Source organism: Primulina eburnea, unplaced genomic scaffold (assembly GCF_022965805.1).
Source record: "Primulina eburnea isolate SZY01 unplaced genomic scaffold, ASM2296580v1 ctg331_ERROPOS138097, whole genome shotgun sequence".
Classification (NCBI taxonomy): Eukaryota; Viridiplantae; Streptophyta; class Magnoliopsida; order Lamiales; family Gesneriaceae; genus Primulina; species Primulina eburnea.
This window is the reverse complement of record NW_027331153.1, coordinates 29,332-43,204: the sequence shown is the minus strand read 5'-3', so window position 1 is coordinate 43,204 and position 13,873 is coordinate 29,332.

Here is a 13,873-nt window from a genome sequence, read left to right as displayed (position 1 = left end):
AATTTAGGAACACTTCAACAAATTAAAAGTTACATTCCCCATAATCCTCTTATAGAAGCCATACTTCTATTTTTCTTTGCGCTTATAAACTCCTTTATAAATCGTCCAACACCTTGAACTAATTTCCTTCACAACGGAATCTAGAAACTTAGCATTTGTGTGGCCCTCAATGGTTCATTGATACAACTAGCAATGGGTTCACATCTCAATGTGGTTCAGGACTAAATATGTCCTTATATAAGCATACCCCAGTTGCTCCATTCTTACTTATCAACTCCTTGATAATAAGAACGTCAGAACTCAAGCTGATAGTACCCAACCAATCATGTTAAACTCCTAGCATCATCGCTTACATGATTCCTTGTATCAAATGATAGTGCCTGCAAGAACCATTCAAATATGGTTAGCGTACAGTACGGTCCCTTCATCTCATATATCCCGACTGCTTCGACAACTATTGGTATATCGAGAGTTGTCAAAGAATCGATACTTTGTGTCATGTCGTAGTTGCATCGATGGTGTAATCTAAGAAACCCCTTTCTTAATTACCGTCAATACTCTGATAAGAGATTTCAAACTACATATACATGAGAACACATAGGATAACCATACCCGAAGGTAAGCGGTGAATCCCCGACTACAATGTATCGACTCCGATATGTTTCGACAAAACACCCAACCATATGAGTCGGTAAACAAGTCAAAGTGCAATACTAGAATTTAGAGTCTCAATGTTGCCCCAGGTCATAAGGACTAATGGTGTACAACCATAAACTAGGACGTTTTCACTCGATAAATGAGAACCACTTGGAAAGTCCTTTATGAAGGGTTGTTCAGTGCACTCTACAAGGAGCACCTATCTGGATGCTCGGACATCACAATGTCCCCTACCAGTGAAACATGGTACTTACGTCACAGATACTAGTCTCAAACTCAAGCGGCCTTTATCCTTCTTAGAGGCGGTTGAATCGACTAGGAATTGTTTAGAATATACAGTATTTCAAATATGAGTTTCATGATGCTCATCATATGAGCATCTCATATTCTTTCTGCTATCTGTATATTCAAGGACTTTATCAATGCAACAAGCATGTGTATATAGATACAGATATTCCAAAACAATAATTTCAAATATTATCAAAATAAAGATTGTTTATAAATAGATTTTCAATGTGAATCCTCAACCAACACTTGGCTCGACGGCCACCTACTATAACACACACGTGCATGGGGCTGAGAGTGGTACTTAGGTTGGTCCAAGAGGGTCCTGAGAGGGCTAGGAAGGGCTGGTCCAAGGCTGGTCCCCGAGGGTTAGGTCTAGAATTGGTAAAACAACGAGTTGGTGCGATTAAGGTTTGAGGAATAGCAATGGCCAAGAAAAATCCAACAAATTCCAAAGGCCATTTGAATGGTTTAGTGGGCTGGTATATATGGTTTAAGGGGTGTTAAGACGTGTTAAGGTGTGATAAAAAGTTGGGAAAAATTTGGTTAACTTTCGGGTTGATTCAGGTTAAAACAAGGACCCTGGTCTAAGTTTTAAAACGAATCGTTTAAGTTTTGAATCGATCTCGAGTTTACATCTAATAAATGTTTAAAAATATGTTTTAGAGGGTTTTAAGGAGTTTGGTAAGCTTCGGGTGTAAATGTAGAGATCCAGGGGTAAAATAGTCATTTTGGGTTTCTAGGGGCAAAATAGTCATTTTGCACCCGAGTCGAGATTTTAGTCTTGGCAGCGCTCTAAACACAATTTGACATGTTTTATTTAAATGTTTTTGTAACACAAACGCGATTTTATGAAATTATGAAAAACATGTTGCATGCTTGGTTTTAAAGAAAATTACGTATATGCATGATTTTGATAAGTGATGAAAATGATGATATTTTTGAAAGATGAGAATTGGTTGTGACCGAAGATATATGTATACGATGATGATGAGGCATAGGCTCAGTGGATGAGTAATATTATCGCTGATGTCCGACAACTGTTGGGTATCACGGTTATACGTAGATGGATCCAGCGAATAGAGCTGATACGAAAGTCACAACAAATGAACTGAATTCAACTATAATAAATGTATAAGTATATGATGATATGATGAGCTGTTTTGACATGCATGCTTTTACGATATGTTTACGTTTACGTTTTAAGATAATGAAATGTATTTTTATTACAGTATCTTTCACTGTTGCTTGTTATGTATATGTATTTTCTATTAATGATACATGTGTGTTGAGTCTTTAGACTCACTATGCGTGTATGATGCAGGTGAGCCGATCGATGAGGAGGTTGGAGGTGCCAAAATATGAGTAGGCAGGGTTGGATGTGCGCACATGACCTGAGGACCATATTTTCCGCACATCCCTTTTTATTGGTTTAGACTGGGCATGAACATTTTTATGCACTGGTCTGACATGTTGGTGGTTATTAGGAATTTTACATGTTTATTTTTAAGCACATTTTTAGATGGACGAGTTGGCTATTTTTAACTGTAGTGTTTTATCTGTTATTTAATTATGATCATTTTTTAAATGGTATTTTTCAACAATGTCGCATGCATGCACCTTTGAAAACTTTCGAAAATGAGCTTGTCAAAAAAAAAATTTCTAGCAGCATTTTAAGTAGTAGATGTTTCACGCTTCATACTTTATTTTAAGAAAATTATGTATACGGATGATTTTTGTAAGTGATGGATATGACGACATGTTTTGAAGGAATGGAGTTGATTGTGACTAAATACGATGACATGTAAGGTCAAGGCTCAGTGGATGATAATAATGTCACTGATGTCCCCGCCGTCGGATACCGCGTTTATACGTATATGGATACATCGACTAATACGATGATACTTAAGTCACAACTAATTAACTGAATTCAATTAAAGAAAATGAACACATATATGATGATATGATACATTTTGGCATGCTATGCTATGATACGATATGTTTACATTCATGCTTTTAAGATCATGAAACGTATGTTGATTACGTTACTTTTCATTGTTGCATGTTATGTATATGTACGTGTTATAACGGTTCAAGTGTGTTGAATTTTGAAATTCACTAGTTGTGAAAAATGCAGGTGAGCTCATTGATGTGGAGACTGGAGGCGCTGAAAACTGAGTAGGATGAATTGGGGGTGCACGTGAAAACCCGAGGACCTTGCATTTCTTCCGCACAATATGTATATGGGTCATGGATGATCATTGTTTGTTTTGTACATTTTCATTTTTGTACATTTTCATCTTTGACTACATTGATGATTTAGCAGGATTTGCAAGGGTGCGCTTGAATTGTTTTAAACAACATTTTAGGGTTTTGAGGATGTTAAATTGTTTTTAATTGCAGTTATTTTTATTCAGAGGTTGGATGATTTTTAAAAACACGTGTTTAGCTTATTTAAATGTTTTTGAGCGGGGGTATTTTCCACCATAACTTTACAAAAAATAAAAATAAATAAAAATAAAAATGCTTCAGTAGCGTTTTAAAATCAGTAGACGTTACAAACTTAATCCTAGGTAGTGAAAAATTCGAGATACGCAAAAATCAAATTTTCCTCACGTCTCTCCTTGTCTTCATGCCCGTGAATAAAACGCCCCAGAAACATGGTTGTACACAGCGTCCAGATCACGTAACCGACATGCATTCAAATTTAAAATCACGTCTAGCCTCTTAATTCATTTATCATATAAGCATTTAAAACTCAGCATATAAATCTTAAAGCATTAAAACTCACAGACATGAGGCGTGACTTCTCGAGCTTCTCGGAGTGGCAGTAACACAATCCTTTTGGGATCCTTCGCTCTGATACCAACTGAAACGTCCCTTACATTTAACTTTAAAATGTAAATAAATACTAGGATTTTTTTTATAAACATTTTCTTTTATCCTCAAAACCCTCCGACATAAAAATAATATTTAAAAACTCAGATGAATAAAAATCCATAAATCGTCAACAACAAAATTGTACTTCAATTTTAAAATAATCCAACGACTAAACTTCAAAATAAAGTATAAACTGTTTAAATAAATAACCCTCAAAATCTTTTACTTCAAAACTTTAAATACTAAGCTATGCGGAAAATAAAAGTCCCTCGGGAGTGTACTGCCAGACCCGATCCACTCAAGCATCAGCGTCTCCCTCAAAATCATCATTGCCTACGACCATCGAAACCTAGCGAGTCTAATGACTCAGCACGTTCTAAACTTACGTAACAAATAATACATATATATGCACATGCAACTTTAAAATAATCATTTGATAAAATAAGCTGAAGTAAAAAACTCATAATCATATATCTTATCATAAATAATAAATTCATAAAGTTTTTCATCATCATATATCATTTTTGGGTGAAGTCTGATCCTTGAATGTGACTAGCCATAATCGTATCATCATGTAGTCGACTGATCAGTCTTAGCTCGTCCTTGTACCTGGGGGCGGGACATCAACAACTCTCGTCACTGGGTCGTCGCCAAAAAAAGAAAATACAATCGTCGGGCTCCCTCTGGGGTTTTTTCCCTCACGATATTCTCAATTATATCATATCATATTTGTCACAGTCAATTCACATCCTTCAAAATATTTTCTTTTCCTTTTATGAAATATTGTATCCTTCAAACTCGTAAAATAACATTTTTAAGGAAAAACCGTACAATGTTTGCATATATCATAAAAATATCATATTTTCATCATAACCATTTTAAAATATCATTTAGCATGCATTATGATTCATCGGACACTGCCAGACCTTTCGTCCTACCCAGAGACGTAAATGACCATTTTACTCCAGGATTCCAAAATTCACGATTTTGACATTTTCTTAATTTTATTGACTCGACCCTATCCCATAGCATCATATAAGCTTAAATTTGATTTCTAATATTTTTCTTAGATGTAAACCCGAGCCTTTTTATTTATTTACTTATTAATTAAACCGTGAAGCATTTTAATCCTGAATAATTTCCAAACTTAATATTTTCTTCCCAAATCTTAAACACAGACTTTTCATACCTAAACTACCTTCGGGAGTCACATACCATCTCCCGTGAACCATGGCTCAAGCCCCATCTCTCCCCTAAACCATATTCAAACCTATTTCCCAAATCCAGCCCTCGCACACCAAACCCAACCACCCTCGAGCCAGCCCGGACCCCGACCGAACCAGACCCTAGCCTACTGTCTTGGACCCCCACTAGCCACCTCAAACCACGACTAGACAGCGCACAACCCTTCTTCTCCAAGATCTGCGCCGCGCGTCGTAATCATCTCTCATCATGGCTTGCGGTTTGCCTCCCTACTTCGACCAGCAGAGTCCAGCAGTTCTAGGACTCTTCCTATCCCCTCAACACAGCCCACACAAAGCCCTGACCAAGCCCTGACCCAGCCCAGACACCCTGCCCTCCTAGCCTAGCCGTAAAACCCATGTAAATCCATCAAAAAAGACTTGAAAACCCTAGGTTCTAGCCTCACCCAAGCACGGCTCGTTTTCATATGACCAGCCCTCATCCTACCCTTAAACGACTCCTTTTCCAATCCTTTAATATCCCCTATTGGCATCATGTATTTTAGAATCATATCACGTCTCAAGCGAGCGTAAAAACGTCAAAACTTCGAAAAATATACATCCAATCGCCAAATAATTTGATCAATATAATTTTCATGCTTCAAAACATAAAACACACATATTATGATTTAGATGGTGCAAAAAGTAAGTTTAAAAACGTGGTTTTGCATTTAAAATGCTCAAAATACAAATATCGAAGCGGTGGAACATCTGTGATGAACGAAAAATCATTTCTACCCTTTTTTCTTGTCAAAACCCCACTAATAACCCACTTGGGATGCAAGGGAGTCAGATGATCGTTGTTGGAAAGAAGAACGAGGAAGAAAATCGAAAAACGAAGGAGAAAAAAATCGGAAACTCCCTTGCCAAGGAACCCAAGTTCAGCTGTTGTTCGTTCCTCTCTTTCAATTTGAATTCACGTAATTTGCGTGTGTTTCGAGGTGTGTGTGAAACGTCTACTGCTTAGAATAATACTATATTTTTTTTTAAAAGCTACTGCTCGTAATTTATATTCAAATGCATGGATGCAATACTGCTGAAATTCACTTTTTTTAAAAAAATATCAGTAATCAACTAGCAAGTAAAATACTGTAGTTAAAAATCCATAACAATTTTCATCCCCAAGCTTATGTTTTAAAAATAAATCAAATATGAAATATGAGTAGAGTTCCTACCAACCATCAACATATAAAATGATAGCGTAACAATATCCAAATGATTCTGATCTCATCATAAACATGATGTGCAGAAGAAATAAGGTCCTCAGGTTAGCGTGCGCACATCCAGCCCTGTCTACTCAGTCTTTGGCGCCTCCAGTCTCCTCATCGATATGCTCACCTACATCAATCACATCCAGTGAGTCTAAAAACTTAACACACATGTAACGTATAGCAATTCATATACATAACAAGTAACAGTGAATAGTATTGTAATGAAATACATTTCATGATCGTAAAAGTCGCATGCATAATCCTAACCTGTCGAAGCATAAATATTTTCATAACATATTACATCATATCAGCATATACGTGTTTGTTTTTCTTAATTTGAATTCATTTCATTAGTTGTGACTTTCGTATCATCGTGTCAGTTGATGGATCCATCTAGAAATCGTGGTACCTGGCAGCAGGGACATCAGGGACAACATTACCCGTCCACTGAGCCATGGCCTTACATGTCATCGTGTCATCGTATTAGTCACAACTAACTCACATACTTCAAAACATGTCATCATATTCATCACTTAATAAAACCATTCATATACGTAAATTTTTCTTAAAATCAAGCATGCAGCGTATTTTTCATACGTTCATAAAAAGTCATATTCATGATAACATAAATATTTAAAACATGTCAAAACATTTTTAGGGCTCTTTCAGGGCTAAAACTCTACCTAGGTGCAAAACGACCATTTTGTTCCTGGAAACCCTAATTTACCATTTCACCCCTGGTGTCGAGGCCCGTATTTCGTATTTGTAAATTTGCGGAATTATTTAAAATTTTCCTTAAAGTAAATAACTTGCCTCATTCATAAAATAAACTGACAAAAAGGTTTAAATGTCAAAATAGCAGCGGAAGTAAATAATGATTTCAAAACCACAACTTAAAATAATTCTTCAAAATAAACACTGAGTTTGAACATAAATAGTAAATGATAAAAATGAGATCCTCGGGTTCCTACTACTGCCGACCCAAGCTAGCTCACCTGTCCCCGCCCTCGGCCTTGACCTCATCAGTACCTACAACAATCAAGTCTAGTGAGTCTAAAGACTCAGCATGCATATATCATGGATAACAAGTAAATATATCATAAAATTTGGCGTAACGTAAAAATATCGTATCGTAAAGCGTAACGTGAAAATCGTGTCATGAATAATTATAAATACGTGCATAACTTTAAATCGTACGTAAAATATTTGCTCGATAGAGCCCTGTCATAAAATAGCAAATCATAACTTTTCTGTTGAGATAATATTCTACGCAAGTGGCCCATAACATAACATGAATCATTTGATCAGAATAAACCACAGTATACTGGGCGGTAGAGATTATCACAGCCCTTGGACTGGATATCCGTACCCATACATGAACATGAACCGGTCAAAGGTCACCGAGTGAAGTAATAATCCCATAAGCTGAATCTCATAAGCGTGAGGTGGCCACAAGATATATCGCATATATCTCAAAAATAAACATTTTATATTTTTATGCACGTAATATAATTATAATCCTGCTTTTACCAAATGGGTTGGATCGTTCCCAGGCTCGCTGGGACCTAATTCTAACATATTAAACGTGAAATTAAACTTAACTTGACAAACACTTCATAACCGAACAAAAACGAGACAATTACGCCTAACAAACTTAGTATCTAACCATGACTCCGCACCAACCCGAACCAACATCGAACCATCATTCAGTCATGATTAAAATACACCTAAAATGATGGAAAATAAATACCAAGGGCTGTAATACACGAAAATTGTTCGTGGAGGCCAAAATCATGAAATGCTCTTTCGAGAGTCACTTTGGCACATTGCACCGTAAATTCTCGTACGGCTTCTAAACTTAACCGAATTATGAACGGACAAAAACATGACCTTCCTAACTCATTGAGGTACTGTCCAGTCCAAGGCCATAGGCTAAAAGCCAACCAAGAACTCGAAACAAGCCTCTAAACCGAAGCTCAAAGCTGCTGTCAGAAAAATGGAGCAGCAGCTGCTGTGCTTCCTTGCTTCGTTTAAAAGGCGAATGGCCGTTGGGGCTTGAACCACCAACCAGAGCCTCTTTCCAACATCCTAAGGTGTGGCTTGAACCATGGCTAAGGGCCCTAGGCCAACCATAATCAAAGCAAACACCTAGGTCAACCGAAACTTGAAACCAAGAACACCAAACAAATTCTGTACGATGAGATGGTGTGGATCACTTGCTATCTTGTGTCGTTCCAGTGGCCATATGATAAACCATGGCTCGATCTAGACATCATGAGGTATTTTATGGACCACGGCTAAGGGCAAAAAGCCAACCAAGATCCATCCAACACCCTAAAAGTCGAAACCCACTCACCCAAAACAGAAAAAGAAACCGATGAACACTTGTATTGTTTTGTTTTAAAAACCGATGGGACCGTGAACCAAGCCATGAAAGGTCATCTTGGTCATGTCCTAGACATGCTAAGGAAGGTTTCTAACATGGTTACAGGCCCAAATTCCAACCAATATTCGAACCTCCTTGAACAATCAAAACCAGGATTTCGAGACTCAACTTGCAACTATGGTGGAGTTGCTGTCAAATCTTGAATCCAGCGAGTTGGGGGCTTGAACTAATGGACTAACATGATCCTAACTTACCCTATTACATGACTAGATGCAGCCTTGGATGCCTGGAACCGAGCCAAACACTGAAATCACAAAAACAATACCAAACGTGAAGCACAAGTGGGAGCCGAAAAATCTGTGCAGAATTTTTGTGTGGTTGCTGTCAAGGATGTCGGTTTTTGCCATAAAATCGTGATCATGTAATGTTTTAAAATATTTATAGGACTTGATTGAAGAGCAAAGAAACAAGATATACATGCCTGGAAATTTTTGTTTGAAAAGAAAACAAACTATACGACGACACGGCGCAGCGGAGACGGAGTCCTTTTCTTTCTTGCTTTTCTCTCTTCTCTTACTAGGTGCACTCACGATTTTTCTCAGCCTTTCTCTCTGAAATTTTGGTGGAATTGTGAGGGATAATGAAGGCTAGGAAGTGAATGGGAAAGTTATCAAGATAATTGGAGATTTGAATGGCAAACCAATCTTTATATCCTAGTGTTTGTTAGATAAGGAATGATAATGATATCAAGAGATTTGAGGGATAATTAATTGAATGGGATGGCTGATTTTTCTTGTCAAATAAGGGTAATGATATTGCTTAATTATTAATTTTTTTGTTAATTAAAAGGTGAGGAAATTATCTACCAAGAAAAGATTAAGGAAATGAATCAAAATGGTGAGTTGCCAAATCATGATTAAATCTTTAAGGTGGGGTGGCCGAAATTGCTAGATAAATATGGTAGAAATATTGCTAATTTATTGAATATTAACTCTTTAAAGTTTTAAACATTAATTATGTATTTTAGTGAAATAGTAAATTTAATTTAGGATGGTAATTTTCTTCCATGCATGGCTAATTCTTTAAAATAAATTACTAACATGTTAAGTTACAATTTCTTAAATAAAATAGGCCTAGATTAACTTATCTCAATTGGTCATACATTTTAATTTAGGGTTTTAATTAATTATTTAACCTAAAAGAACTTATTTACTACTTATCTCTAATTACTTAAATAAATCCCACTACAAGAAAAATGATTTTCCGCAGCACGTCATCAACAGCGTGCATTAAACGCACGCTGCGAATACTACTTTTCACGGCGTGCACCCATATGTGTGTCGTTAATAGTGTTGCACTTGAACTATTAACGGCGTGCATTAAAAGCACGCTGCGGATATTACTATTGACGACGTGCATTAAAAGCACGCTGCGGATAGTAACTTGATACTACTAACGGCGTGCAAGTTTATGTGTGCTGTAAACAGTAAATCAATTTTTTTAAAAAAAATCGTGTTCAGACATGAACGGCGTACATTAATCGTACGCCGTCGATAGTATTATTCACGGCATGCATATTATAAGCACGCTGCGGAAAATGAGTTCTAATTTTAACATAGCGACGGATTTAGTAAAACCGTCGCTAATGTTAAAGTTGCGACGATTTTAAGGCCACCATTAGCGACGGTTTACAAGAAATTGTCGCCGATTTACGGCCACATTTAGCGACGGTTTAGAAAAAACCGTTGCGGATTTAAATCGGCGACGGTTTAAAATAAACCGTCGCTGCTAGACTACATCGGCGACGGTTTAGTAACACACCGTCGCTAAAAAATCAAAAATTCTCTATTTATACCCGATCTCCGTTCCATTTTTCTCCACATCACTTAAAATTTTTCTCTACATTTTAGGTTTGATTTAAATACCTGTTTTTGTTTCAATTTTTGATTAATTTTCTAATTGTTAATTAAGATAATGTGTATTTTTTAATTTTTAATTAAGATATTTTTAATTGTTAATTAAGATAATGAGTATTATTATTATAGTTGTATTGCATTTTTATAAAATGTATTAAATTATAAAAGTATTTTCTTATCATTAAATTTTATCTTAATACTCCAACTCCAGTCCGACCTCGCTTATTTATCCGAAAAGATGAAACTGAACTACTGCATAAAATAACTCAACAAATTTAAAGAAAAGAATTTAAATCATCATGCATACAAATCATTTTAATTTAAATATTAGTAATTATGCATGGCTTATACGTAGTCTGATTTATCGGGTTCTACAACTCTCCCTCCCTTAAAAGAAATTTCGTCCTCGAAATTAAAACTTACCAAATAACTCGGGATACCGACTCCTCATCTCTGGCTCGGACTCTCACGTAGCTTCCTCCTCCGAATGATTAAGCCATTTGACTTTCACTAGTTTCACCAGTTTGTTCCGAAGCTTTTTCTCCTGTCTGTCTAAGATTTGCACTGGTCTCTCTTCATAAGACAGGTTCGGAGTGAGCTGCAACGGTTCAAAATTCAGGACATGCGAAGGATTCGCCATATACTTCCTTAGCATAGAGACGTGGAAAACATTGTGTACTCTGGCCAGATTTGGCGGAAGAGCAACATGATAAGCTAACGTCCCAACCCTGTCGAGGATCTCAAATGGTCCGATGAATCTCGGACTAAGCTTTCCTTTCTTCCCGAACCGCATGACACCTTCCATAGGTGCTATCTTCACAAAAACATGGTCGCCGACGGCAAACTCTAGATCTCTCATCCTCTGATCCGCATAGCTCTTATGTCGACTCTGAGCAGTCCTCATCCTATCACGGATCTTGACTACTACATCGGCAGCCTGCTGAATAATCTCCGGACCCAATTCTGATCTCTCCCCTACTTCATCCCAATGAACATGCGATTTGCACTTACGACCATACAGTGCTTCATACGGAGCATACCTATAGACGACTGAAAACTGTTGTTATAGGTGAACTCTACCAATGGCAATTTCGACTCCAAACTCCCTGAGAAATCGATGACACAAGCTCGGAGAAGATCTTCCAAAATCTGGATAACTCTCTCTGACTGACCATCTGTCCGAGGGTGGAAAGCTGTGCTAAACAACAACTTCGTACCCATAGTCGAATGTAAACTCTTCCAGAATGCGGAAGTGAATCTAGGATCTCGGTCAGACACTATAGAAACGGGAATACCATGAAGTCGGACTATCTTTCGGATATACAACTCTACGTACTGAATCATGGTGAAAGTCGTCTTAATAGGCAAGAAGTGCGCTGATTTGGTAAGAGGATCAACAATCACCCAGATAGCATTTGATCATCTGACTGACTTCGGCAAACCGATCACGAAGTCCATGGTAACATTCTCCCACTTCCACTCAAGAATAGGAAGAGGCTTGATCAGACCTGCTGGTCTCTGATGCTCCGCCTTCACTAGCTGACATGTCAGACACTCGGATACAAAACGTCTAATATCCTTCTTCATTTCGGGCCACCAATACAATAACTGCAGATCTTTGTACATCTTCGTATTCCCAGGATGAATAGAGTACGGTGATATGTGGGCCTCGGATAAAATATCTGCTCGAATAGAATCACTTCTAGGAACCCACATTCTGTCTCGATATCTCACAATACCGTAACTAACTGTATACAAAATACTGCCCTTGGCCTCATCTCTCTACTTCCACTTTGCCAACTGCTCATCTACTGGCTGACCACTGTGAATACGGTCTAGAAGGGAAGACTGAATCGTCAAAGTAGATAGACGGGGAACTCTACCTCGAGGATATGTCTCTAGATCAAACCTCTACATCTCAAACTGAAGAGGTCTCGGAATCGTCAAATGAGCCATCACTGCGATTTTTCTGTGCAGTTCATCCGCAACTACATTAGCTTTTCCCGGGTGATAGCTAATGTTACAATCGTAGTCCTTCACTAGCTCCAACCAACGCCTCTGACGCATATTCAGCTCTTTCTGCGTAAAGAAGTACTTGAGGCTCTTATGGTCGGTAAAGATCTGGCACTTCTCTCCTTACAAATAATGCCTCCAAATCTTCAAGACAAATACTACGGCTGCCAACTCTAGATCATGGATAGGATAATTCTTCTAATGGATCTTCAACTGTCGAGAAGCATACGCTATCATCTTCCCATGCTGCATCAACACTGTGCCTAAACTGAGCTTTGAAGCAACGGTATACAAAACAAAGTCTCCGGGCCCTGACAGCATGGCCAATACAGAGCTTGCTTCAAAGTATCGAACCTCTTCTGACACTCATTGCTCCACAAAAATTTTGCATTCTTCTTTGTCAACGACGTGAGTGGAACTGCGATAGAGGAGAAACCCTGAATAAACTTCCGATAATATCCTGCTAGCCCAAGGAAATTACGGATCTCTGATGCATTCTGCGGCACAACCCAATTTCTGAATGCTACAACTTTCGCTGGGTCTACCTCAATACCACTGCTAGAAACGATGTGGCATAAGAACACCACCTTCTCTAACCAAAATTCGCATTTACTGAACTTCACGAGTAGCTTATGCTTCTGGAAGGTCTGCAAAACTGTGGTCAGATGTCTGTTGTGATCCTCTTGATTCTTAGAGTAGACGAGAATGTCGTCTATGAATACTATCACGAACTGATCAAGGTACGGCTGAAATACGCGATTCATGAGATCCATGAAGATCGCTGGCACATTCGTCAAACCAAATGGCATCACAAGAAACTCGATGTGGCCATAACGAGTCCTAAAAGCAGTCTTGAGAACATCGGCGTCTTTCACCCTCAACTGGTGATAACCAGAACGCATATCAATCTTTGAAAATACTGAAGCTCCCTGCAACTGGTCAAATAAATCTTCAATCCTCGGGAGTGGGTATTTTTTCTTCATTGTAACCCTGTTCAATTCCCGATAATCAATGCAGAGCCTCATCGAACCATCCTTCTTCTTCACAAATAAGACTGGGCGAATGATCTCCTTGTCGAGAAGCTCCTGAATCTGTTTCTTGAGTTCTGCCATCTCTGTCGGCGCTAATCGGTACGGTGCTTTTGATATCGGTGCGGTACCTGGCATAAGCTAAATAGAAAACTCCACCTCTCGCTCAGGTGGCATACCAGAGACGTCATCAGGAAACACGTCTAGAAAATCCCTAACAATTGGGACATCGGAGGCTGAATGACTGGGTGTCTCG